Source organism: Saccopteryx leptura, chromosome 2 (genome assembly GCF_036850995.1).
Source record: "Saccopteryx leptura isolate mSacLep1 chromosome 2, mSacLep1_pri_phased_curated, whole genome shotgun sequence".
Classification (NCBI taxonomy): Eukaryota; Metazoa; Chordata; class Mammalia; order Chiroptera; family Emballonuridae; genus Saccopteryx; species Saccopteryx leptura.
Genome location: NC_089504.1, coordinates 257,173,386 through 257,197,165, shown reverse-complemented (window position 1 = coordinate 257,197,165; position 23,780 = coordinate 257,173,386). Strand labels below are relative to the sequence as shown.

At 44.0% G+C, this 23,780-nt stretch overlaps 1 protein-coding gene across 15 annotated transcripts in view; it reads right to left on the bottom strand.

The window, feature by feature from the left end:
• PRRC2C (proline rich coiled-coil 2C) overlaps positions 1-22,172 on the bottom strand; it is a 90,750-nt gene extending 68,578 nt beyond the window's left edge. For 11 of the 15 annotated variants that reach the window (XM_066371492.1, XM_066371499.1, XM_066371501.1 and 8 more), the window contains exon 1: positions 21,888-22,172. The gene's annotated coding sequence lies outside the window, so the exon portion shown is untranslated. The remainder of the gene's footprint in view (positions 1-21,887) is intronic. The other 4 variants (XM_066371502.1, XM_066371496.1, XM_066371503.1 and 1 more) reach the window with 1 other exon arrangement.
• Between the last annotated feature and the right edge of the window lie 1,608 nt (positions 22,173-23,780).

Genomic DNA, 23,780 nt, shown 5'->3' with positions numbered 1-23,780 from the left:
CCTTAATGCCCTGATAAACTAATCCTGTGCAAAACATAAAGCCAGTAAGAAAGGGAGAGTTGAGATAGAAAGAGAAGGTTGGATAAGGTAGGCCTATTCGGATTTAAATTTACCTTTGAAGCAATGGGAAACCATTAGATTCTGAGCAAGGTATGTTGGTTGTTTGAGAAATAGCGCTCTGGCTACTTGTGGCAAATGGATCACAGAGGCCAAGAGTAGACTGCAGAAACATCGTGGACTGCAACAACCTACACATAAAACGTGGCTGTGACTGAAAAAATGGGGACTAGAGCCCTGGCCGGTTGGCTCAGTGGTAGAGCGTCAGCCTGGCGTGCAGAGGTCCCAGGTTCGATTCCCGGCCAGGGCACATAGGAGAAGCGCCCATCTGCTTCTCCACCCCCTCCCCCTCTCCTTCCTCTCTGTCTCTCTCTTCCCCTCCTATCTGCTGCTCCACCCCTCCCCCTCTCCTTCCTCTCTGTCTCTCTCTCTCTTCTTTTTTTTTTTTTTCTCTCTGTCTCTCTCTTCCCCTCCCACAGCCAAGGCTCCATTGGAGCCAAGATGGCCCGGGCGCTGGGGATGGCTCCTTGGCCACTGCCCCAGGTGCTAGAGTGGCTCTGGTCGCGACAGAGCTACGCCCCGGAGGGGCAGAGCATCGCCCCCTGGTGGGCGTGCTGAGTGGATCCTGGTAGGGTGCATCCGAGTTTCCAGCTTCAGAAAAAAAAAAAAAAAAATGGGTACTAGATACAGGATTGTCCTGAGTCTCCTTCATACCTTCAAATTTGCTTGCAAGTACGGTAATGCCTCTTCCTTTTTGAGCACTGACATGGGAACCTAACCCACATCTATAACACCATTTCTAAGGGATAGCAAATCTCTCTTGCTCTTGGACTCCAAAGCTTTATTGAAAATAATATCCTCTCAAAGCCTGCTGGAGTACTTAGTATATTTTCTGAAATACAATTTAGCAAAGCAAGCGTCTATAGGTTACACAGAAACAACCAAGTTTCTCCCAACTGCTGCAGTAACAATACTCATTCAACAACTTGTACAATAAATTGTGTTGAGAACGAATGAACTGGCCTGACTTGTGGTGGCGCAGTGGGATAAAGCGTCGACCTGGAACACTGAAGTTGCCGGTTCGAAACCTTGGGCTTGCCTGATCAAGGCACATATGGGAGTTGATGCTTCCTGCTCCTCCCCCTTCTCTCTCTCTCTCTCTCTCCCCTCTCTCTAAAAATCAATAAATAAAATATTTTAAAAAATTATTAAGAGAACGAATGAACTGTCAAATGCTTTAGATGTTAGGGTATACCATGAAAAGATAGATGATGACCCTGTCCTTCATGGAACTTTGAACAAACAATAAATTAAAAAAAAATAGGGTCATGAAAAACTCAACTAGGTAAAGGGTTAGCAAAGAGGGAAAACAGAATTTGGATAGGATGATGTATGGCCAGTAACTATAGGCACCATCACAGCCACCTGGCCAACGGAGGTTTGCATTTCATCCAGACAGATCATAGAGAAACAATTGAGCTGAAAACCAGTGATCCATTTTCCTTTATTCTAGCTCGCACACGGCAAGTGAGTAAAAACACACACTGGGCTCCAAAAGCCACTCATTTGGTGCTCACAAAGCTACTGACTCATCTGAGTTTTCCTAGAATCAAAGGCTTCTACCTCACCAGTCTTATTCACCTCTGTTCCCTATCTCCTCCTCCACGAACTAGCTTCTCCTTCCCCATTCCGCCATTTTGGTTGCCTCCTCCAGGTGGCGTCCCTGCCTAGCCTCCATGGGCTCTTCCTAAAACATAATCACTCTCCCAGGAACAACTTGATCCCCTCCCCAAATGACACCCCCCAGCTCCACCTTTTAAAATTTTTTGATGCGAAAGCCCTCCCCCAACACACATTAGCACAACCACGCCCCTTCCCAAGCAAGAGGGGCATTAATATTATTACTTAGGCAACAGCCATCTGTAGTAAGGTACCAAAAAACTACAAAATTAATATTAATATTTTAAAGAAAGAAATGTGAAAGTTTCCTGGCTTGCAGAAATGTACTATGTAGGAGGCTCCTTTCTACTGGGAAGCTTAAAGAGCATTTTATTAATTTGGGCTGAGGGGAAGGAGATTTAGATCCCCCCCCCCACACACACACACACACCTATAAGGAAACAGGTAAATAGCTAGCCAGGTGCAGGAAGAAAAAGATTAAAAACAAACAAAATAAAACTTTTCTTATTTGATGAGCCATTTGCAGGCATTTATCCCCTAGCGTCATGGAAACTACCCCTCCCCTCCTGAAAGCCTATAATTAATGTATGTATGTATCTCTAAACAAAAGAATGGCAAATGAACACTAGATAATTTAGGAATATCTTTTAATATGTGGAATAACATTTTTGCTATTGTGTTACCTTATAAGTTTTAATGTATAGAAATGTTTTTCATGGTCCTATAGACAAATGTTGTAAGCTTAGTAATGAATTGTGTCCCATCCCCCTCCTCCTTTTCCCGCCAACCTATGTATGTGTGAACTAAGGTATATAACCTGCCACAAGGGTTGTGCCAGACACACACGATTTGGGTCTGCGAATGCCCCGTGTTAGTCATATGCGGCCGGCATATTTAATAAATCTCCTCCTTTAATAAAACTCCTTAAAATTCATCTGGACTTGGTGTCTCTACGTAAACCCGCGGAACTGAGGTACGAGTACTTTACAACAATTCACCTGGGCAGTGCCATCTTTAACAAAGTGAGCATAATATATCTTATCTGCCCAACAGGTGGTAAAAGACCTCCCGGGAAAAGTGACACGGCTAAGACGATCAGTGCATGATTCTCAACAAAGGCTGCACAACCTTATCCAGGAAAACTTTAAAAGATACTCCAGTCCAGGTCTCATGCCAGATCAATTAAGTCAGAATTTCTGGGCTGGCAATAGTCTTCTCTGAAAAGCTCCCTCCAAGTGTGTCTACAATATAGCCACGGTTGAGAATCACTGAAAAAAAACCAAACCAATTTTGGTCTAGGAGAAGGAGGTTCCACTGTAAAGGTCACGCCTGACGAGCTAGGCAGAGAGAAGTCCAAGTATGCAGTGCCTAGTAGTTAGTCTAGGTCAGTGGTCCTCAACCTTTTTTGGGCCACGGACCCGTTTAATGTCAGAAAATATTATCACAGACTGGCCTTTAGGGTGGGACGGATAAATACACAAAATAAAATTATGCGACCGGCGTAAAAACTGTGGTGTTTTTAAATATAATTGTCAAACTTATGATATTTATTGGGCTAAGTTAAAGGAGAAACGAACAAGCATGTCCCTCATTATTCAGGCTGAATTTAAATTTGTTATTCTGACGTTTCATGTCTGACATCAATATGTAATATGATAGGTTCAGGCTCACTAGCAATCATGAACCTACAACATTAAAAATAAACACGAGGCCCTGGCCGGTTGGCTCAGTGGTAGAGCGTCGGCCTGGCATGCAGAAGTCCCGGGTTCGATTCCCGGCCAGGGCACACAAGAGAGGCGCCCATCTGCTTCTCCACCCTTCCCCCTCTCCTTCCTCTCTGTCTCTCTCTTCCCCTCCCGCAGCCGAGGCTCCTTGGCCTCTGCCCCAGGCGCTGGAGTGGCTCTGGTCGTGACAGAGCAATGCCCCGGAGGGGCAGAGCATCGCCCCCTGGTGAGCGTGCTGGGTGGATCCCGGTCAGGCGCATGTGGGAGTCTGTCTGACTGTCTCTCCCTTTCCAGCTTCAGAAAAATACAAAACAAACAAACAAAAAAACAAAACATGAATCCACTGTGTACTCATATGCAACTTTATTAGAAGCGTCCTCTTAACATCACACCAACAACATAACATGAGTAACATCCTCTCTGCCTCCAAACACTTTCCAGTCGCTATGGCAATGTTTAAACATGCCTTAAAAATAAGATATAACACAAAAACAAATATAAAGTGAATGAAAAATACAACTCACCATTGTTATGAATATTGTAAGTTAAGGGTTATTTATTATAATGTTTATATAGAATGAGAGATAGCCTCTCTCAACAACCATAACGCTAAATCAGTGGGAGCCCTGAGCTTGTTTCTCTGCAACGAGAAGGTCCCATCTAGGGGTAATTGGAGACAATGACAACATAAGTGTGTTGCTTTTATCCAGTCTATTCCGTAATTTCGTTTTGGTTGCTGTCACTGCAGAAAATCCCGCTTCCACACAAAAAGGATGTCGGAAATAGCAACAGGGTTTTTAGTGCTTTTGTGGCGATCTCGGGGTACTCTGCCATGACTTTAATCCAGAACACCAGCAGAGTTGTAGTCTCAAACATATTTTTTTTTTTTTCTTTCATTTTTCTGAAGCTAGAAACAGGGAGAGACAGTCAGACAGACTCCCGCATGCGCCCGACCGGGATCCACCCGGCACGCCCACCAGGGGCGCCGCTCTGCCCACCAGGGGGTGATGCTCTGCCCATCCTGGGCGTCGCCATGTTGCGACCAGAGCCACTCTAGCGCCTGAGGCAGAGGCCACAGAGCCATCCCCAGCGCCCGGGCCATCTTTGCTCCAATGGAGCCTTGGCTGCGGGAGGGGAAGAGAGAGACAGAGAGGAAAGCGCAGCGGAGGGGTGGAGAAGCAAATGGGCGCTTCTCCTGTGTGCCCTGGCCGGGAATCGAACCCGGGTCCTCCGCACGCTAGGCCGACGTCAAACATATTTTTAAGGCTGCTGTCATTTGTGATCTCCAGTAGTTAGTTGATCCTCTTCTTGCACAGACACACTGGATTCACCTGGTTTGTTGACAAATGGATTGCGGATCCATTCCTTGGCAATTTGTGGGTCTTTTGTGGTTGGGAAGTAGCGTTCAAACTCTTTTAAAAGCAAATACAGGTGACCATGCACCAGCTGGGACAATGAAGGCTTGGGCTCAGTCTCTTCCAAAATTCCCGCACATGTTTGAAACATGTTAAATATACCCGTTCACGAGTCGTCCCCACAAATCCAGTTTGGCTTTAAATGCAGCCAACTTGAAGACAGTTGTTATTTTCCCCTGAAGTGACCATTTGAGTTCATTGAGGAGGTTAAATATGTCGCACAAGTAAGCGAGTTTTGCGACCCATTGCTTGTCACTGAAATGTGCTGCTGGCGGTAACTTTTTTTCTGAGAGAAATCTCTGCAGCAGCTCTCATAACTCAAACACTCTGGCCAGGGACCTCCCTCGGGATAACCATCTTATTTCTGTGTATAAGAGAAGGTGTTTGTGCTCCGCATTCATTTCCTCACAAAGCTGCTTAAACAGGAGCGAGTGAATGGCGTGTGCTTTGATGTGGTTAATAACTTTAACGACATCATTCAATACACTTTAAATTCCGGCGGTATATTTTGGCTAGCCAGCATTTCCCTGTGAATGACACAATGCATAGACTCACATTCAGGTGCAACCTCCTTAATCCGAGTAGTTAAAACAGACATCCTTCCGGTCATGGCAGCAGCTCCATCTGTGCATATGCTGACACAAAAAGACCATTTCAGTTTTCCTGATATATAGTAATCCAGCGATTTAAATAGTTCTGCGGCTGTAGTTTTGGTTGGCAATGATAGTGCACATAACATATCCTCATGCACATCCTCTTGATAAAGATAATGCACGTAAACAAGTAGCATTGCCTTGTTGTCAATATCTGTAGATTCGTCAACCTGGAGAGCATAGTACAGTGATTTATTAATCCTTTCCAACAACTGTGATTCAATGTCCTCTGCTATTTCCTCAATGTGTTGTGTGACGGTGGTAGCCAAAAGAGGCATCTGTGCTATCTTTTTAACCGCAGCCTCTCCTAGAAGTTCATGACAAATGTCTTTAGTGGCTTGAAGGATCAATTCTTCACCAATGGTGAATGGCTTCTTAGCCTTAGCAATACGATTAGCCACCAAGTATGATGCTCTCAGTGCACTCGCATTTATTGATGTAGTGGCACCAGTAATTGTTTCTGTCTTTCTTGTTCATGCTTTTTTCTTTCGAAATACTCAGAAGGCTTTTAAAGAAGAGTGCTTGGTCTCCAAGTGAAGAAGTTTTGAAGGCTTCATTGCCTCATTACTTAGCCGGTCACCACATATTATGCAGAGTGGCTTTGGGGCGCAAGAATCACCAATTGCGATAAATCCGTACTTCAAGTAGGACTCTGGTATTGTCTGTTAAATGAAACCTTCTTTTTCTTCAAGGTGGTAGGTTCTTCTTCTGTCTCCTCACTGGCCCTTTTCCACTTCACAAAAAAACTTTCGATGGAATTTTGTTTTTCACTCATTTTGCTAGTTTATGGGTTTAATTTTAGTGGCAATGTATCACGTGACCAAGACAAGTGTCAAGAGTGAGTCTTAGACGGATGTAAAAGAGGGAATCTGGTCATTTTTAAAAAATAAAATATCGTTCAGACCTAAATATAAATAAAACGGAAATAATGTAAGTTATTTATTCTTTCTCTGCAGACCGGTACCAAATGGCCCACGGACCGGTACCAGTCCGGGGGTTGGGGACCACTGGTCTAGGTTACACAGTGGTCGGCAAACTCATTAGTCAACAGCCAAATAGCAACAGTATAATAACTGAAATTTCTTTTGAGAGCCCAATTTTTTAAACTTAAACTATATAGGTAGGTACACTCCTTGCTGAGGTAGTGCCTGCACGAGGTATATTGTGGAAGAGCCACACTCAAGGGGCCAAAGAGCCACGTGTGACTCCTGAGCTGCAATTTGCTGACCAGGGGCCTAGGATAAGAATATTGCCCGAGTCTACACTAAATCAGTGGTCCCCAATCCCCAGGCCACGGAACGCTACCGGTCCGTGGGCCCTTTGGTACCAGTCCGCAGAGAAAGAATAAATAACTTACATTATTTTTGTTTTATTTATATTTAAGTCTGAACGATGTTTTGTTTTTTAAAAATGACCAGATTCTCTGTTACATCTGTCTAAGACTCACTCTTGACACTTGTCTCGGTCATGTGATACATTTATGCGTCCCACCCTAAAGGCCAGTCTGTGAAAATATTTTCTGACATTAAACCAGTCCGTGGCCCAAAAAAAGTTGGGGACCACTGGTTTAAGGGAAGAGAAAGCAATCACATTCTAAATTCAAGGCTCTATGACTCCAACTGAGCAATTCTAGGGGAAAAAACAAATAAAAAACAAACTCTACTATTCTTCATTGAAATTAGATGTACTAAACATGTGCATCTGCTTTTTCCAGGTTTTGAACAATTAATTACCTTGTGAACATATTTTGGGCAAAAAAACCTGTTAAGATAAAAGAAAGGAAGAAATGAAGGGGGAAAAACTAGTGTTTTGAAAGCAGACTGTTAAGCTATGATCTCTACAATTCCCAGTGCTAAACATTTTAAGAGTCTAAGGCAGGGGTCCCCAAACTATGGCCCGTGGGCCGCATGTGGCCCCCTGAGGCCATTTATCCGGCCCCCACCGCACTTCCACTTCCGAAGGGGCACCTCTTTCATTGGTGGTCAGTGAGAGGAGCACTGTATGTGGCGGCGCCACAAAGTACGGTGTTGGTCATGTACAGTACTACTTCCGGTGACACGGGATGCACACGTTATGGCTCCGGAAGCACGTCATATCACTTGTTATGGCTAGCAGTGACAAATATGGAACTGGACATTGACCATCTCATTAGCCAAAAGCAGGCCCCTAGTTCCCATTGAAATACTGGTCAGTTTGTTGATTTAAATTTACTTGTCATTTTAAATATTGCATTTGTTCCCATTTTGTTTTTTTACTTTAAAATAAGATATGTGCAGTGTGCATAGGGATTTGTTCATAGTTTTTTTTATAGTCCGGCCCTCCAACGGTCTGAGGGACAGTGAACTGGCCCCCTGTGTAAAAAGTTTGGGGACCCCTGCTCTAAGGTTACTCATTTACCAATCATAAAAGGATTTAAAAGTATACTTTTAGAGCCTGACCTGTGGTGGCGCAGTGGATAAAGCGTTGACCTGGAAATGCTGAGGTCGCCGGTTGGAAACCCTGGGCTTGCCTGGTCAAGGCACATATGGGAGTTGATGCTTCCAGCTCCTCCCCCCTTCTTTCTCTCTGTCTCTCTCTCTCCCTCTCTCTCTCCTCTCTAAAAATGAATAAATAAAAAAAGTATACTTTTAAAATACTGAAAATATTTTAAGTGATGTTTAAAATCTAGTATATTTGACAAAAAAAAAAAAAAAAATCTCCCAAACTGCCAATTTGCTAAATTCAAATAAATGACAATTACATTTCTTGCCACAATGGACTTCTAAGTACCCAGATTGTTTATCTCCTCTTCCTTACTACTCTTCCAAGGAAAGTTTAGTTCCTCTGGAAAATACAGTACAAAGTCCCATTGATTTAAGTAGCTAACATTAAAAGGAAATAGCAACTATCTTCATATGAGACTACTGCACACACTCCATAAATGTCTTCTTGGATAAAGTAAAGGATGCTTACTAAGTAATTATTTGTAGTAATAGTCAGTGTAAGGACAAGGGCTGCCGCCATCATGGCCATTCACATGCAAGTTCTCATTGAATTCTGGCAGATGGTAAAGAAACAGCGGAGTCTGAGGATGGTGGGCCATTCTGTTTATTGGTGTCTCACCAAGACAGGCAAGCCACATGAAAAGCCAAGGGAAAAGCAGAAAACCCGCTTTTCCCATGGAAGGCAATGATCAAGGAGAGGACAAAAAAAAGCGCAATCCTCCTGCACTTCTCAGTGGTGGAAGCAGAATCTCTCTTCCAGTAAACATTAGCAAGACAATGGCCCTCCCAAGCAAGAAGGCAACCTGCAACCTCACAGACCACTATATCTGGCATTGCCCAGCCCCCAGTGCAAACTATAAGCCAACAACAAAAAAATCATATTTACAAACTTATTTGACCAAACAGTCAGGTATCATGCACAAATATTTAAAGTGGCTCCTGTTTGACCCGTGGTGGTGCAGTGAATAGAGCATCAATCCCGGACACTGAGGACCCAGGTTCAAAACCCTGAAGTGGACGGCTTGAGCACCCCCCCATCAAAGGCACGTATGAGAAGCAATCAATGAACAACTAAAGTGATGCAACTATAAGTTGATGCTTCTCATCTCCCCTTGCCCCTTAAGAAAAAAACCAAACAAACAAACGTAGAACAGTTAATATCTCTATTAACAAAAGTATTTCATCTCCTGTAGAAGTATTATTTCAAAGTATAAAAAGTAAAAAGTATAAGAATCAATGCAGCCTGGTCTGTGGTGGCCTAGGGCAGTCAGTGGTCGACAAACTCATTAGTCAACAGAGCCAAATATTAACAGTACGACGACTGAAATTTCTTTTGAGAGCCATTTTTTTTAACTTAAACTATATATATAGGTAGGTATATTCCTTATCGAGGTAGCGCCCGCACGTGGTATTTTGTGGAAGAGCCACACTCAAGGGGTCGAAGAGCTGCATGTGGCTTGCGAGCCATGGTTTGCTGACCACCACCCTAGAGTATAGAGTGTCCACCTGGGACGGTGAGGTCACCAATTTGAAACCGTGGGCTTGCCCAGTCAAGGCACATATGACAAGCAAGCCGCAACTAAAGTGAAGCAACTATGAGTTGATACTTCTCCCTTCCCCCACCTCTCCTCTCTCTGTAAAATCAGTAATAAAATCTTAAAAACAACAACAAAAACAACCCAGAATGCACTACAGATTGTAAAAACCAAGAAACTGAGGCACTATGCACTAAATTGTGCCCCTGTATGTTGAAACCCTAACTGTCAGTGACAGGTGGTATTTGGAGAAAAGACTGTTAGGAGATAATCAGGTTTAGGTGATGCGATGAGGACAGGATCTCACAGGTGCTCTTATATTAAGAAGAAGAGACACCAGAGTTCTCCGCAGTGTGAGAAGAAAGCCATGTGCAAGCCAGAAACTAACTGATCTTGGATTTCCGGCCTCTGTGATAAATACACTTCTACTGTCGAAGTCACCTGGTCTATGGTATCTTTCCATGGCAACCAGAGCTGGCACAGGCAGGACTGATGCATTAGCTTCAGAAAACAGCATTTGGTTGTCAAACAATTTTAACTAAATTTTCAATTTCAAATAAAAAGTCAAGACATTTACCACACAACACAGAATAGGCCAATCAATCAGTATTCACAAAATAGAAATTTTCTAAAAAGTTGACTTTCAGATGAATTCTCCCCACTGGATTTTAAACACATTCATTAATCAAAATACTACTTTTTGTTTGAGCGTGAGAAAGAGAGAGACAAGACAGGCTGGAAGGGAGAGAAATGAGAAGCTTCAATTCTTCACTGCAGCATCTTAGCTGTTCATTGATTGCTTTCTCACATGTGCCTTGACTGAGGGGGGAGGGGGGGCTGCAGCACGGCAAGTGACCTCTTGCTCAAGCCAGCGACCTTGGACTTCAAGCCAGTGAGCCTGCCTGCGCTCAAGCTGGACGACCCCACACTCAACTCGGCAACCTTGGGGTTTCAAACCTGGGTCCTCAGCATCCCAGTCCGATGCTCTACCCACTGCACCACTGCCTGGTCAGGCTCAAAATACTAGTCTTTACATACTCTATAAATAAACAGAACATAAATGAGAATTACAGAATATCTGAGGTTGAAAATTATTTTATACTTAAAAGAATGCAGTCATATGAAGTGATGTGGTCTGAGTAATGTACTGGATGGATCCTCTCCCTTTCAGTGTTTTGTCAAAAACTTAGATAAAGACCTGGAAAGCAGACATCACATATGACATATAGATCTGAAAGAGTAACATGCATTCAATGACTTTCATAAGATTTAGAAAGGTCTTGGATGCAAGGGAGATTAAATTGGATTGAAAGATAGTATATAACCATAGTTCAAAAACTATGTTCCTAAACACAGAATATGGACTCAGTTTGTTAATCTGAAACAGAAGAGAGCCAGTGACAGATTTGGGACACCAGTGCTTTACAAAATTTGCTACTTGAGTAGAAAACTAAAGCACAGGTCTGGAATTGTACAAATTCCACTGCAGAGTGAGTGTGTGTGTGTGTGTGTGTGTTTCTCTCCACACTGCTTAAAGTATTGTGCTCAAACCTGGGTTTTGTCAAGACAAAAACAAACTGAACTGGATACAAAGTAAAAACTTTCTATTCAGCTTTCCCATAGGTGTGAACAAATTATCTTAAAACTCTTGCCATTTTCTATTTTCACAATTCCCAAGCAACCCAAAGAGCTGTGACATGAAATGATCTGTGATTTTGCAGAGGCACATTTGTATCACAGTGCCATGAGGAAGGAGATAGGAATGCTTCCAGGAAACAAACCCGGACATTCCGCCCGACCTCTCCTGTCTGGACTCCCTACCCCCGATTTCTTTCCTTTTTGAGAGATACAGTAAATCTTGTGAAGAGGTACAAAACTGTTTCCTCCTTAAAGAAAAAAAAAAAGCTCCAAAAAGTCAAATCCTAGTGCTAATGATAGAAGTAAAGTGATGAGGTATGAACGCTATTATGCTCAAATATTTGGAAATTTGGAAAAGCTTAAGAAAGACATGAATATTTAAAACTGACTGTAGTATATCCTCCTAGTCACCAGAGGCATTCAAGCAAAAGCAAGACAAGCCTTTGTCAGAACTATTTAAAAATATTTTAAAAACAATTCTTGCTTTGGGTAAGAGGCTGAACTGGTCAACTGCTAAGGTCACTTCCATTTCTAATTGTTATAAACAATCACTCAGGAATTCCAAAGTTAGTGACATCGAATATTTTTAAAGTCACACTTGAAGATACAACGGAAAAGCTAAGAATACACCATATGTTGAATGCCTCTACAACAAATAGCACTACAGCAAAAACATTAAAAAATGTCATTAAAAAAAGTGCAAAATAAATAAATCTGTTGCAGTTCTCATCAGGATGGTAGAAGGGCGCAGATCCTTAGAAACTGAAACATGTGAACTGAGCTCCTGAGGCAGAAGAAAGCCTTAATCAAAAAGAAATTTAACTATCAAATATTCTGTGCTGCAAATTACTGTTCTAGCAAAGTAAAGCTGAATGTCTACCATTTACTTGAGGTGACTGCCAGAGCACTCTTCTGACAACTTACAGGATTTAAAAACTGGTCATATTACACAATTACTTCTCTTAAAACTGACTCAGTTTAAATCCCAGCTTTCCTATTTGGTAGCTAGGTGTGTTTATAGCATAATTGTGACACAGGCATATTATGGCATAAGCACTTCCCTTGTCATTAAATATAATTCTGATTTTTTATTTCCTCACCTGTGGGCTATAACATCTTCTAGTCTGTTGTGCGATTTAAATAACAAAGTGTGTATAAAGCTCTTAAAATGGCACCTGGCACTTAATAAGAACTTAATAAATGATAATGTTTTTAAAACTTACACATTACAAACAAAAATCAAAGCATAAAGAATCTCTTAGTCAACTTTACTTTTCGGAAGGCAAGCATGTTGGATGTTGTGAGAGAAGAGAAGCGTTCTCCTGACAATGCTTATCTGACACCATGAATTACTCTAAACCTCCCTGGTTTGGAGCTGCCTGTGGAGGCTGGAGTCCAGAGTCCTAAGTGTAGAGAACTGGCTAGCATCCCTCCCCAACAAGTCTGGCTCCTTCCCCTACCATTAAACATCCAGCCTGACCTACCCTTCTTTCTCTCCCACCTTCCACATTCATATGTCATAATGTAACTAAACACTGCCACCCCCCAGTCAGGAAACCATGCAATCAACAGTACAGGCTATTTTTGCCTTCTCAATCTTTATTCAATAGTTCTTTCTTCAGCAGGAGAAATACTTTGGCTGCCTCCAAAGTGTCAGAAGGCTGACTCTACAACTGGGTGATATTTCATCTTTCTACATTCTGTCCTAATTGTGGTGTGGACTATGTGAATCTATACATATTACAATGCAAGAACTGTACACCAAAAAAATCCATTGTTTCTTCATCTAAACACTCATACAGCACCTCCACCTCTCTGTCAAAAGCCTCATTTCAATCACATGTAATCCTGTTTTAAAAATAACACTCCCGACCTGGAAATGCTGAGGTCGCCGGTTCGAAACCCTGGGCTTGCCTGGTCAAGGCACATATGGGAGTTGATGCTTCCAGCTCCTCCCCCCCCCCCTTCTCTCTCTCTCTGTCTCTCCTCTCCTCTCTAAAATGAATAAATTAAAAAAAAAAAATAACACTCCCAGCCCTGGCTAGATAGCTCAATGGGTTAGCATTGTCCTGATACAGAAACCACTGCAGGCTGGGTCCCCCATCCCCGCCCCCCCTCCCGTCAGGACACATACAGAAACAGATCAACCTGAAAAACCAATTAAAAAATTTTTAATTAATAACATTCTTCTATTTGTTCCATTTTCCTAACTTTCAGAAGCAAATCTCTACCTCCCATATTGTGCTTCTTCAATTAAGATCTACAAAATTTAAACCCAACATTAAAATATTACTTAAAATCCAGGCTAATCTACACTAGTCATAATGCCCAAAATCTAAATTTTAATTGCAACTGAAAACTTAAGTTTTTTTGAAGATTAAATTTTTCTCTCCTTTTTAAAATTTGATAATGCACATTTAATGTTTCCCAGAAATACTTAATAAGCTACAATACCCATCTTTAAAATAGAGCTGGGGCCCTGGCTGGTTGGCTCACCGGTAGAGCGTCGGCCTGGTGTGCGGGGGACCCGGGTTCGATTCTCGGCCAGGGCACATAGGAGAAGCGCCCATTTGCTTCTCCACCCCCACCCCCTCCTTCCTCTCTGTCTCTCTCTTCCCCTCCCGCAGCCAAGGCTCCTTTGGAGCAAAGATGGCCCGGGCGCTGGGGATGGCTCCTTGGCCTCTGCCCCAGGCACTAGAGTGGCTCTGGTCGGGGCAGAGCGTCGCCCCTGGTGGGCGTGCCGGGTGGATCCCGGTCGGGCGCAAGCGGGAGTCTGTCTGACTGTCTCTCCCCGTTTCCAGCTTCAGAAAAATACCAAAAAAAAAAAAAAAAAATAGAGCTGGGTAAACTGGAATTCTAAGCTTTTTGTTCCTTAGTGACTATTTCCCCAATCTCCCAATTGTTTCTGATGTATTTCTAAATGTACCCTTTAACATGTGTCCTTAAGGAGCCTTCCAGGGCCTCTACAGGGTTTTGTGCAGAGAAACACATGCCCTCTGGGAAGGTACAGGCACTTCTCCTGATGAGGAGGCCCGATGTCCCCTGGGAGCCCAGCCAGGGCACAGGACCGACTCTGCAGGCTCCTGTAGCCAGGCATTGGTGCACAGTGAACAAACTGCACAGCGGCACACAAAGCCCTGCCCTTTCAGACTACTCACTAGGAAAGAAGGAAGATCAATCATTAACGTCTCGACACACCCACTCTACAACCACATATGCATCCATCTCTTACCCTGCAGACACAAGATTCATTGGGAGGGAATCTTCCAACTTCATAGAGAACCTATTCTCCCTTTACCTTAAACTTTCTATTTCTCGTGATTCTCTTTTGTTTTATATATGACAAGACTCATAAGATAGCAAGAATATTAAATTCAAATGGAAACACAGTTAATCTTTGCAACAATGCCCTCATAGGGGCAAGAGGTATCATCCCTATTTCACAAATGAATACATTTAAAACCGGAGGAAGCCAAATCACTCGCCCCCAAAGTTAACAGCTGACTAAATTTAGGCCTTCAAACTCCTAATTCAGAGCTCATTTGGAGTATTCAATACATCTAAAAATCAAAAGGTCTCAGCCTGACCTGTGGTGGCGCAGTGGATAAAAGCGTCGACCTGGAACACTGAGGTCGCCGGTTGAAAACTCTGGGCTTGCCTGGTCAAGGCACACATGGGAGTTGATGCTTCCCGCTCCTCCCCCCTTCTCTCTCTCTCTCTGTCTTTCTCTCCTCTCTCCAAAATGAATAAATAAAATCTAAAAAGCTATATATTCTAAAAAAAAAACAAAAATCAAAAGGTCTCAGTACTTCGTCCTCTATGATTAACATCCCATCCTCACTATTTGACCTAAATCCTTTTTAGGGTCAGTAAGGATCACTCAGCCAAAACCAAAGGCCACTTCTCATATTCTATTCTAAACTCGGCTACATTTGGCTCCAATAATCCCATTTCTCAGATTATTCTCTTCTATCATTATCTCTCTAGTGACTTCCTTCCTCACTTATTCATTATTGTTCTTTTCTTGCCGTAAGCATCCTGTTATATTTCTGTCTAAACAAACCCACTCCACTTTGCAGTTAGTTCATCATGGCAGCTTGTCCCAGTGACACAGTTAAGGCTTTAATTATCTCTTTTCCTGTAACGGTGCCAATTCCTGGTTGATGATCTATTCCATTCTAGATGGAATCACTCCTGGCTTTCATCAATTCCAACTGTGGCCTGAGCCTATTCAGCATTCACTTCCTACCAGTCATGTCCCAAAGGGTGGAATACAAGACTACTACTGATGGTATATTAAATGATTTTTTTTTTTTTTTTTTTTACAGAGGCAGAGATAGAAAGGGACAGACAGACAGGAACGGAGAGAGATGAGAAGCATCAATCATCAGTTTCTCGTTGCGCATTGCGACTTCTTAGTTGTTCATTGATTGTTTTCTCACATGTGCCTTGACCGTGGGCCTTCAGCAGACCGAGTAACCCCCTGCTGGAGCCAGCGACCTTGGGTCCAAGCTGGTGAGCTCTTTGCTCAAGCCAGATGAGCTCGTGCTCAAGCTGGCGACCTCGGGGTCTCGAACCTGGGTCCTTCCGCATCCCAGTCCGACGCTCTATCCACTGTGCCACCACCTGGTCAGGCTATATTAAATGATTTTAAGTGGTCCACAGAGGAATATATTTAAAACATGTTGGGGAAAAACTGTAGAACCAAATAATCATGTAAATTTTTCTTTAATTAAAAGATAGTTGAGGCCCTGGCTCAGTAGAGCATTAGCCTGGTGTGTGGAAGTCCTGGGTTCAATTCCCAGGAAGGGTATACAGGAGAAATGGCCATCTACTACTCCACTCCTCTCCTTCCTTCCTTCTCCCGCAGCCATGGCTCAGATGGTTTGAGCAGGTTGGCCCAGGGTGCTGAGGATGGCTCCATGGCCTCACCTCAGGTGCTAAAATAGCTTGGTTGCTGAGCAACGGAGCAGCACGCCAGATGGTCAGAGCATCGCCCAATAAACGGCTTGCCAGGTGGAGGAACATGCAGCAATCTGTCTCTGCCACCCCGCCTCTCACTTAAAAAACAAAAACAATAATATAAAAAAGGACAGTTGAATTAAAGAAAGATTATTAACAGAAAGATGGTTTGAAGATAAAGCAAAACTTGTGAATGACTTGTCTGAGCAATACTGGCCACTGAGAAATTTGTATGGTATAGAAGTTAAGCACTCAGGCTCGGAATCCATGATTTGATTGATACCCACTTACTAGCGAAGCAATTTTGAACAATTACTTAAATATCTTTATATCTTAATTATCTTTAAATATCTTTAAATCCCAGTTCTCTCTCTAGTTGAACAGTAGGGATTAAAATAATTCACCTCCTAGGCTTATTGTATGGACTGAAAGAGATAATTACTTAAATATCTTTAAATCCCAGTTCTCTAGTTGAATAGTAGGGATTAAAATAATTCACCTCCTAGGCTCATTGTATGGACTGAAAGAGATAATCTACAGAGTGTTCTTAGTTCAGTGCCTGGCACGGTAAGTGCTCAACAAATATTAATAATTCCTCCCTGGCCAGAAAGCTCAGCTGGTTAGAGCATCGTCCTGAAACACAAAAGTTGCCGGTTTGATCCCTGGTCAGGGCACATACAGGAGCAGGTGATGTTCCTATCACTCTCTCTCCCCCTTCCTTACTTGCTAAAATCAATAAAAATTTAAAAACAAAAACCCCCAACTATTCTTGATCCCCACCAGCCGCCATGCTTTCACTTGACATCAACCAGGCACTCAATCTAAGCTATGGGTAATTCTGGGTTTCTGCCCCAAATTTCCCTTACCTGTTTCTGTGCCTTTATCTTCTGGTACAATTAAAAAAAAAAAAAAAAAAAAAAAAAGCCTGACCAGGTGGTGGCGCAGTGGATAGAGCATCAGACTGGGATGCCCAGGACCCAGGTTCGAGACCCCAAGGTCGCCAGCTTGAGCACGGGCTCATCCGATTTGAGCAAAAGCTCACCAGCTTGGACCCAAGGTCACTGGCTCGAGCAAGGGGTTCCTCAGTCTGCTGAAGGCCCGTGGTCAAGGCACATATGAGAAAGCAATCAATGAACAACTCAGTGTCGCAATGCGCAATGAAAAACTAATGATTGATGCTTCTCATCTCTCTGTTCCTGTCTGTCTGTCCCTGTCTATCCCTCTCTCTGACTCTCTCTCTGTCTCTGTAAAATAAACAAACAAACAAACAAATAAATAAATAATTGCCTGACCTGTGGTGGCACAGTGGATTAAGCTTTGACCTGGAATGCTGAGGTTGCTGGTTCAAAACCCCCGGGCCTGCCCAGTCAAGGAACATATGGGAGTTGATGCTTTCTGCTCTTCCCCCCTTTCTCTTTCTCTCTCTCTCTCCTCTCTAAAACGAATAAAAATTTAATTAAAAAATTGTAGGGCCCTGGCCGGTTGGCTCAGCGGTGGAGCGTCGGCCTAGCGTGCGGAGGACCTGGGTTCAATTCCCGGCCAGGGCACACAGGAGAAGCGCCCATTTGCTTCTCCACCCCTCTGCCGCGCTTTCCTCTCTGTCTCTCTCTTCCCCTCCCGCAGCCAAGGCTCCATTGGAGCAAAGATGGCCCAGGCCCTGGGGATGGCTCTGTGGCCTCTGCCTCGGGCACTAGAGTGGCTCTGGTCGCAACACGGCGACGCCCAGGATGGGCAGAGCATCGCCCCCTGGTGGGCGTGCCGGGTGGATCCCGGTCGGGCGCATGCGGGAGTCTGTCTAACTGTCTCTCCCTGTTTCCAGCTTCAGAAAAATGAAAAAAAAAAAAAAAATTGTAAAAACAATTTTAAAATCACATAGTAACTTTATTAATCCTAAAACTGTGAACAGCTTGGCAGTGGGAACCAATACCTACATCCCTCTGATTTACTGGGTCTTATGAAACTAAAAAAATCCTTTGATGCATGCATGCATTCATAAACAAACAAACAAATGGGTAAATGACTGGATCTTCTTTTGCTCCACTAAGATATTCATCAGCTGAACCTTCCCTGTGGGTCCATTCTGTTTCCTAATCTCCTTCACTCAATAACCTATAATAAACTCTAGGTATATCCCCACCACCATCCAAGGCAGTGGGGACAGGAAACAGTCCAGTAAAGTAGAACAAACTAGTATCAGTACACAAACTAGTAAACAGAAAAGTGACCGGGTGATTTGCCATGTAAATAATACACAACAGTGTTTTCAATACTAGCTATGCTCCACAAACACTTATAATTATACCCCACCCCCCTTTAATGCAGAGCACCAGCAGCATCACAGGGTCAAGGACATCACATTACACCGACAGCAATCCTATTGCTATTTTGTGTTCAGATCCTAGGTATCTGCTAACCATATCAAAGTTTGTCTTCCAACTAGACAAATGCTGAAACTCAGTAACAGCACTCATTTGATCTGGCTTGGGAGCAAATATGTGCACACAAAGTCCCAAAACAGGACTAGTATTCTGTTCATCTAGAGCAAAATAACAATTAGAAATACAACTAGCAAAACATCAGTATACATTTACTCTTTCTGAAGGTTGGTAGAAAACATACAATAGAAAATTTACTAAAGTTACTCTCTTGAGAGAACACTTTTACCCAAAGATGTCCTCACTGATGCATCAATAGCATTACTGAGAAATTTAAAATGCTGTGACTCAGTAAACTAATTAATTCTCAAGACTTCTAAGCAACAGTTAACAGACTGAGATAAGCTTTCATCGTATTACCCTATTAATGGGTGACAAGTCTCGATTTACTGAAAGAGCATTAGTCATAACTCAATTTTTGGATCTCATTCACTGGAAAAAATAGGGTTCTGTACTAATTTGTGTAACATTTTTTCAATGTTAAGTCCTTGTCTTACACAAATACAGTATAAATATTTGTACAAGTTACTCAACTGACTTACAAATTTAAGCAAGGTTTAGGGGATGGGAGGAAACCACTTAGAAAGAAAGAGGAACATAACAGAATAATCTTCAAAGGCATTTTACCAGTAAGGATGGTGAGATGGAGTAGGGGTAGGTGGAAACAGAGGCTGAAATGAGCCAAAAGTTCCTTATTTCAACCATATGTCATAGACTGATCCCAAGGTTACCGACTCTATAGCATTGAGAAGAAATCTTTAAGAAACAAAATCCAGTTTGTGGAAATGTAAATAAAGTCTTTTTTTTTCTTTTTCTTTTTAAAGAAACAGAGAGAATCAGAGAGAGGGATAGATAGGGACAGACAGGAACAGAGAGAGATGAGAAGCATCAATTATCAGTTTTTTGTTGCAACACCTTAGTTGTTCATTGACTGATTTCTCATATGTGCCTTGACTGCGGGCCTTCAGCAGACCGAGTAACCCTTTGCTCGAGCCAGTGACCTTGGGTGCAAGCTGGTGAGCTTTTTTTGCTTAAACCAGATGAGCCAGTGCTCAAGCTGGTGACCTCGGGGTCTAGAAGCTGGGTCTTCCGCATCCCAGTCCGATGCTCTATCCACTGCGCCACCGCCTGGTCAGGCGTGAAAAAAGTCTTTAAAAAAAATCTTTAAAAAAAAGGAGGAGGAGAACATAAATCTATTTCTTAAATTTCCAAAGAATATATACTCCAATATGAGAATATACAGATTACTAACTGCTTGGGAGAGAGTATTTTTCTTCTATCAACATTCTGCCATTCTCCTTCCACTACTATTGACATTTTACTGTGTACTGAGCACAGCCATAATAACCCCTCTGCATACATTATCTTTGTTCATCTTACACCAAGTCTTCCAGGGAGATACTATTATTAGCATCAGCCATCTCCATTTTACAGATGAGGAAATACTGTATGAATAATATAGGCCAGATCTCAAAATTTAAAAATTTTATCTGTCATGTTGTGTTGTTAGTAGACCTGGTCTTTAAACAGAAAAGGTACAAAAATTAGCTTCTACCCCCACCCCAAAGTATCTATGATCCATTTCATACCTTGCAATAATTTAACCTTCACGTGGACAATGTTTCTATACTGAAGTGAAGGGGAAGAACCTAGGTCAATAACACTGCATCTTTCTTAGTTTTCATAGTTCCTAATATTACAAGAACAGGAAGGCAGGTTAGCATCCCCTTGGGTTCAGACAGTGTGGATTTGAATCTATACAGCCCCACCAGTAACTTGCTGTGTGACCTTGGTCAAACTGCTTTCATCTCAGATTTCATTTCCTCATCTGTAAAATGGGGATGATAATAATAGCACCTCCCTCAAAGGCTTGCTGTTAGTTGAAACAAGGTAATGTGTGTAAAGGGCTGATTACTCTGCTCAGTACACAGATAAAGGTCAACTAACGGTGGAGGGAGAAAAGCCACATATATATAAATTCACCAGACCAAAATATAAAAATAGAAGTAAAAAGCTTGTGTTCTGAAAATCCCTGAAAAGGACAGACTTACGTATATCTGACGATATGCTAAAGACGAAACTCAAAAGTCAACCTATTCCTAATTGTCTTTGAGGACCGGCTCAATGGAGGTGGTTCATAAAAGAGACGCTGCAGTGCATTTGAGACACACACCTAAAAATGGCTCCAGTCGGAGCTGCGTCTTAATCACCAAAGGAGAAGGGTAAATCTACTTTTAACAAATACGAGATGGGCGTGCTAGGCGCTTAAGTATCACCCCATCGTTCTTATTTGCAGGAGGATGCTATCGAGCCCCAAATCAGGGATCCTGATGCTTCTAGTGCATTCCACATGAAATCTTACAGCACCCCGCCTACAGTACAATTTCAAGTACCCCAGCGAGGTAAGAATCTGCGAGCCTGGGCTGAAGATCAGCCAATGCGGAAATCCGGGGCGCTTCAGAAGCCAGCGAACATTAGGCACGTCGGACATCTCCAAAAAACATATATATATATATATATATATATATATCTCCAATTCGAAACTAATACACATCCCTGCACAGGAATTTGACGCATTCCTCTCGGGCAAAGGAAGAATGTATCCATGTTCCTGCCGGCCCTCCTGCCCCTGCCTCCCCGGTCCTCCAGTGGGGCCTGGAACATCACGCCGACAACGCTACTGCTATCTCAAAGCGGGGGAGCCGCAGGGTGGGACTGACCACGCAGGTTAGGGGATGCGGAAGCCTTGGGGCAGAAGCCTTGGGGCGAAAGCCTGGCCGAACGCGGTGCCGGAGTGGAGGCAGCGAGTCCCTAGCGGAAGCAGGGCTGGTCCCGGTCCGCCCCCCCCCCCCGCAAGTCCCCACCGACTCAGGTCTGCCTCCCGGTCCCCCAGACCTGGTCCCTGCAAGTCACCCGCACTGCACACGCAGAGGAAGCCGGCAGGAAAGGCCCCGGAGAAGCCCTGGGCTGGCTGGGGGGACCGCGCGCTCAGCCACCCGCACGATGGAAACCCCCTCGGCTTCCCCAGCCCCGCGCCCCGCCGGGGCGAGCCCGGGCGGGTGGGAGAGGCCGGCGGGCCCGGGACTCCCGCTGCAGACCACATGGGGCGGGTCTGACTCCGGTTTCCCGCTCCCCGAGCAGGAGGCCGAAACCTCCCCAGGCCCGGAGAGATCTGTCGCCTCATGAAGAGGAGGGGAATGCCCGGGCCCCTCCACGCGGCTCCCGAGTCTCGGGCGCACCCACGCCCGCCTGCCCCAATGGGCCCGCAAGGATCGCGGCTCCTCCGCCCTCGCTGCCTTCCTTACCCGCCAGGGTGTCAAGCCGAGGGTGTGCGCACTTGGGAGGGTCTCCGCGGGCTCTGATCCAGGGACGGGGAAAGGAGACTAAAGGGGAGGCGGTGGCTCCAGGACCACCAGGCGGGGAGAGCCGCAGCTGCAGATGGATAAACCACCAAAGCACTTTCGCTGCCGCCCGAGAGGGAGATAGCGAGGGAGGAAAAAGAAGCAAGATGGCGGCTAGCCAGCCCCTACGTATGACGTCATGCCGCAGCCTACGTAAATCGCTCTCCGCAAGACCGCCCTCCAGCGCAGAGACGGCCGCATCACGTGCGGCCTCCGTGGCGGCCCAACCCCGGCGGAAGGCGACGTCTCCACCTGCTGGACGGAGGCAGTTCCTGCCCGTCGGAATTCCGGAAGCTTGAGCCTGAACACCCAGGAACTCTTGAATCCACGATTCCAGATTGACAGGCCTCACGCAAGAGATCCCTCTTGTCTCTGCTGGATAGGTGTGTGAATCGCTTCACGGCCATTGGGCAGTCTGTATCCAAATTAAATTAGGAGTAATCTTTCATCTTGACTTTTTGACAATATCTTGATATTTTTCAGAAAGGTACCGTATCCAGCATTCATAATACTGAAACGTACCTGTGACATTAAATGCATTGTGAAACATCCATGTTGTGTAATATTTTGGAGCCATTCAATGCAGAATACAGTTTAATGGCCGGGAAAATGCTGCTTATGTCATAATACGCCTGAACAGCAGTGACGACTGGACTGGGATAGAGGCAGTGGAGATGGGGTGGAGTAGACAGGTTTGGTATATGTTTTGGAGCTGGAAGATACTTTCTTTGCGATATGATCGCTTCTAAGTGGGTGGCAGGAAATGTGAATTAAAGAGCGACAATGTGTGGATTTGTCGCTGGGTGGATGACTGACATTTATGGGGGACTATGGAGACGGGAGAGGAAAGGAAAAATGGTAGGTAGAGCTATCAAATGTTAAACAATTGGGAAAAATTAAATTTGGGGCATGTTAAATTTGAGATGGTCACACAGTGTCCAACCGTTGATGAAGTATATACCATGGACATGCCTGTCTAGAGCTCAGAGAGGATTGTGGTATTGGAGGCAGAGATTTCAGTTCTATAGGACACATGTTTCAAAAAGGTGGGAAATGATAAGATCATGTAGAGACAGAGTGTGGAAACAAGATAAAAGGGCCAGACCGGAAGAGCAACAACATTTAGAGGCTAGGTGGAGGTGGAGTGCTTAGCAACAAACTGGGAGAAGCCAGAGAACTGTAAAACCCAAAGAGGATGATGTCACAAAAGCCAGAAGAGGAGAGTTTTACAAGAAGGTGTGAGCCATCAATTAAGTTAAATGCTGCTGAGAGGTCAAGTCATGTAGAAAGAAAGAGCCAGAAGTGTCCACTGTTATTTGGCAATGTGGAGGTAGGTCACTGGTATCTTTTTAAAGAAGTTTTGGTGGAGCAGAGAGGTCAGAAAGCCATATGGTAGTGAGCAAAATAGGTGTTGAGAAACTGGAAACTAGCTAGATAAACAAGTCTTTCCAGAACTTGAATTCTGCTGTGACAGAGAAACAAGGTAGTAGCTGGAGGGAATGTGGAGTAAAAACAGACAGTTTCATGTATTGGACACAGAAGATCATGTTTGTAGGGTAATGGCGATAATCTCAAAGAAGGAGGTGGGCTGCAGTTACGTAGCAGAGAGATGGAACCTGAAAGAGGCAAGTGTGTGGGAAGGTGCAAAGGGAAGGCCCAGAGCGCTGATCTAGGACTCACCTTGGAAGGAGAGATAGGTAGAGCTCAAGAGACAGGTGATGATTTGATGGAGGGGACATAACAGAAGTCCTGCTGATGGCTTGTTTTCTCAGTGAAGCAGGGGACAAGGCAGTCTGC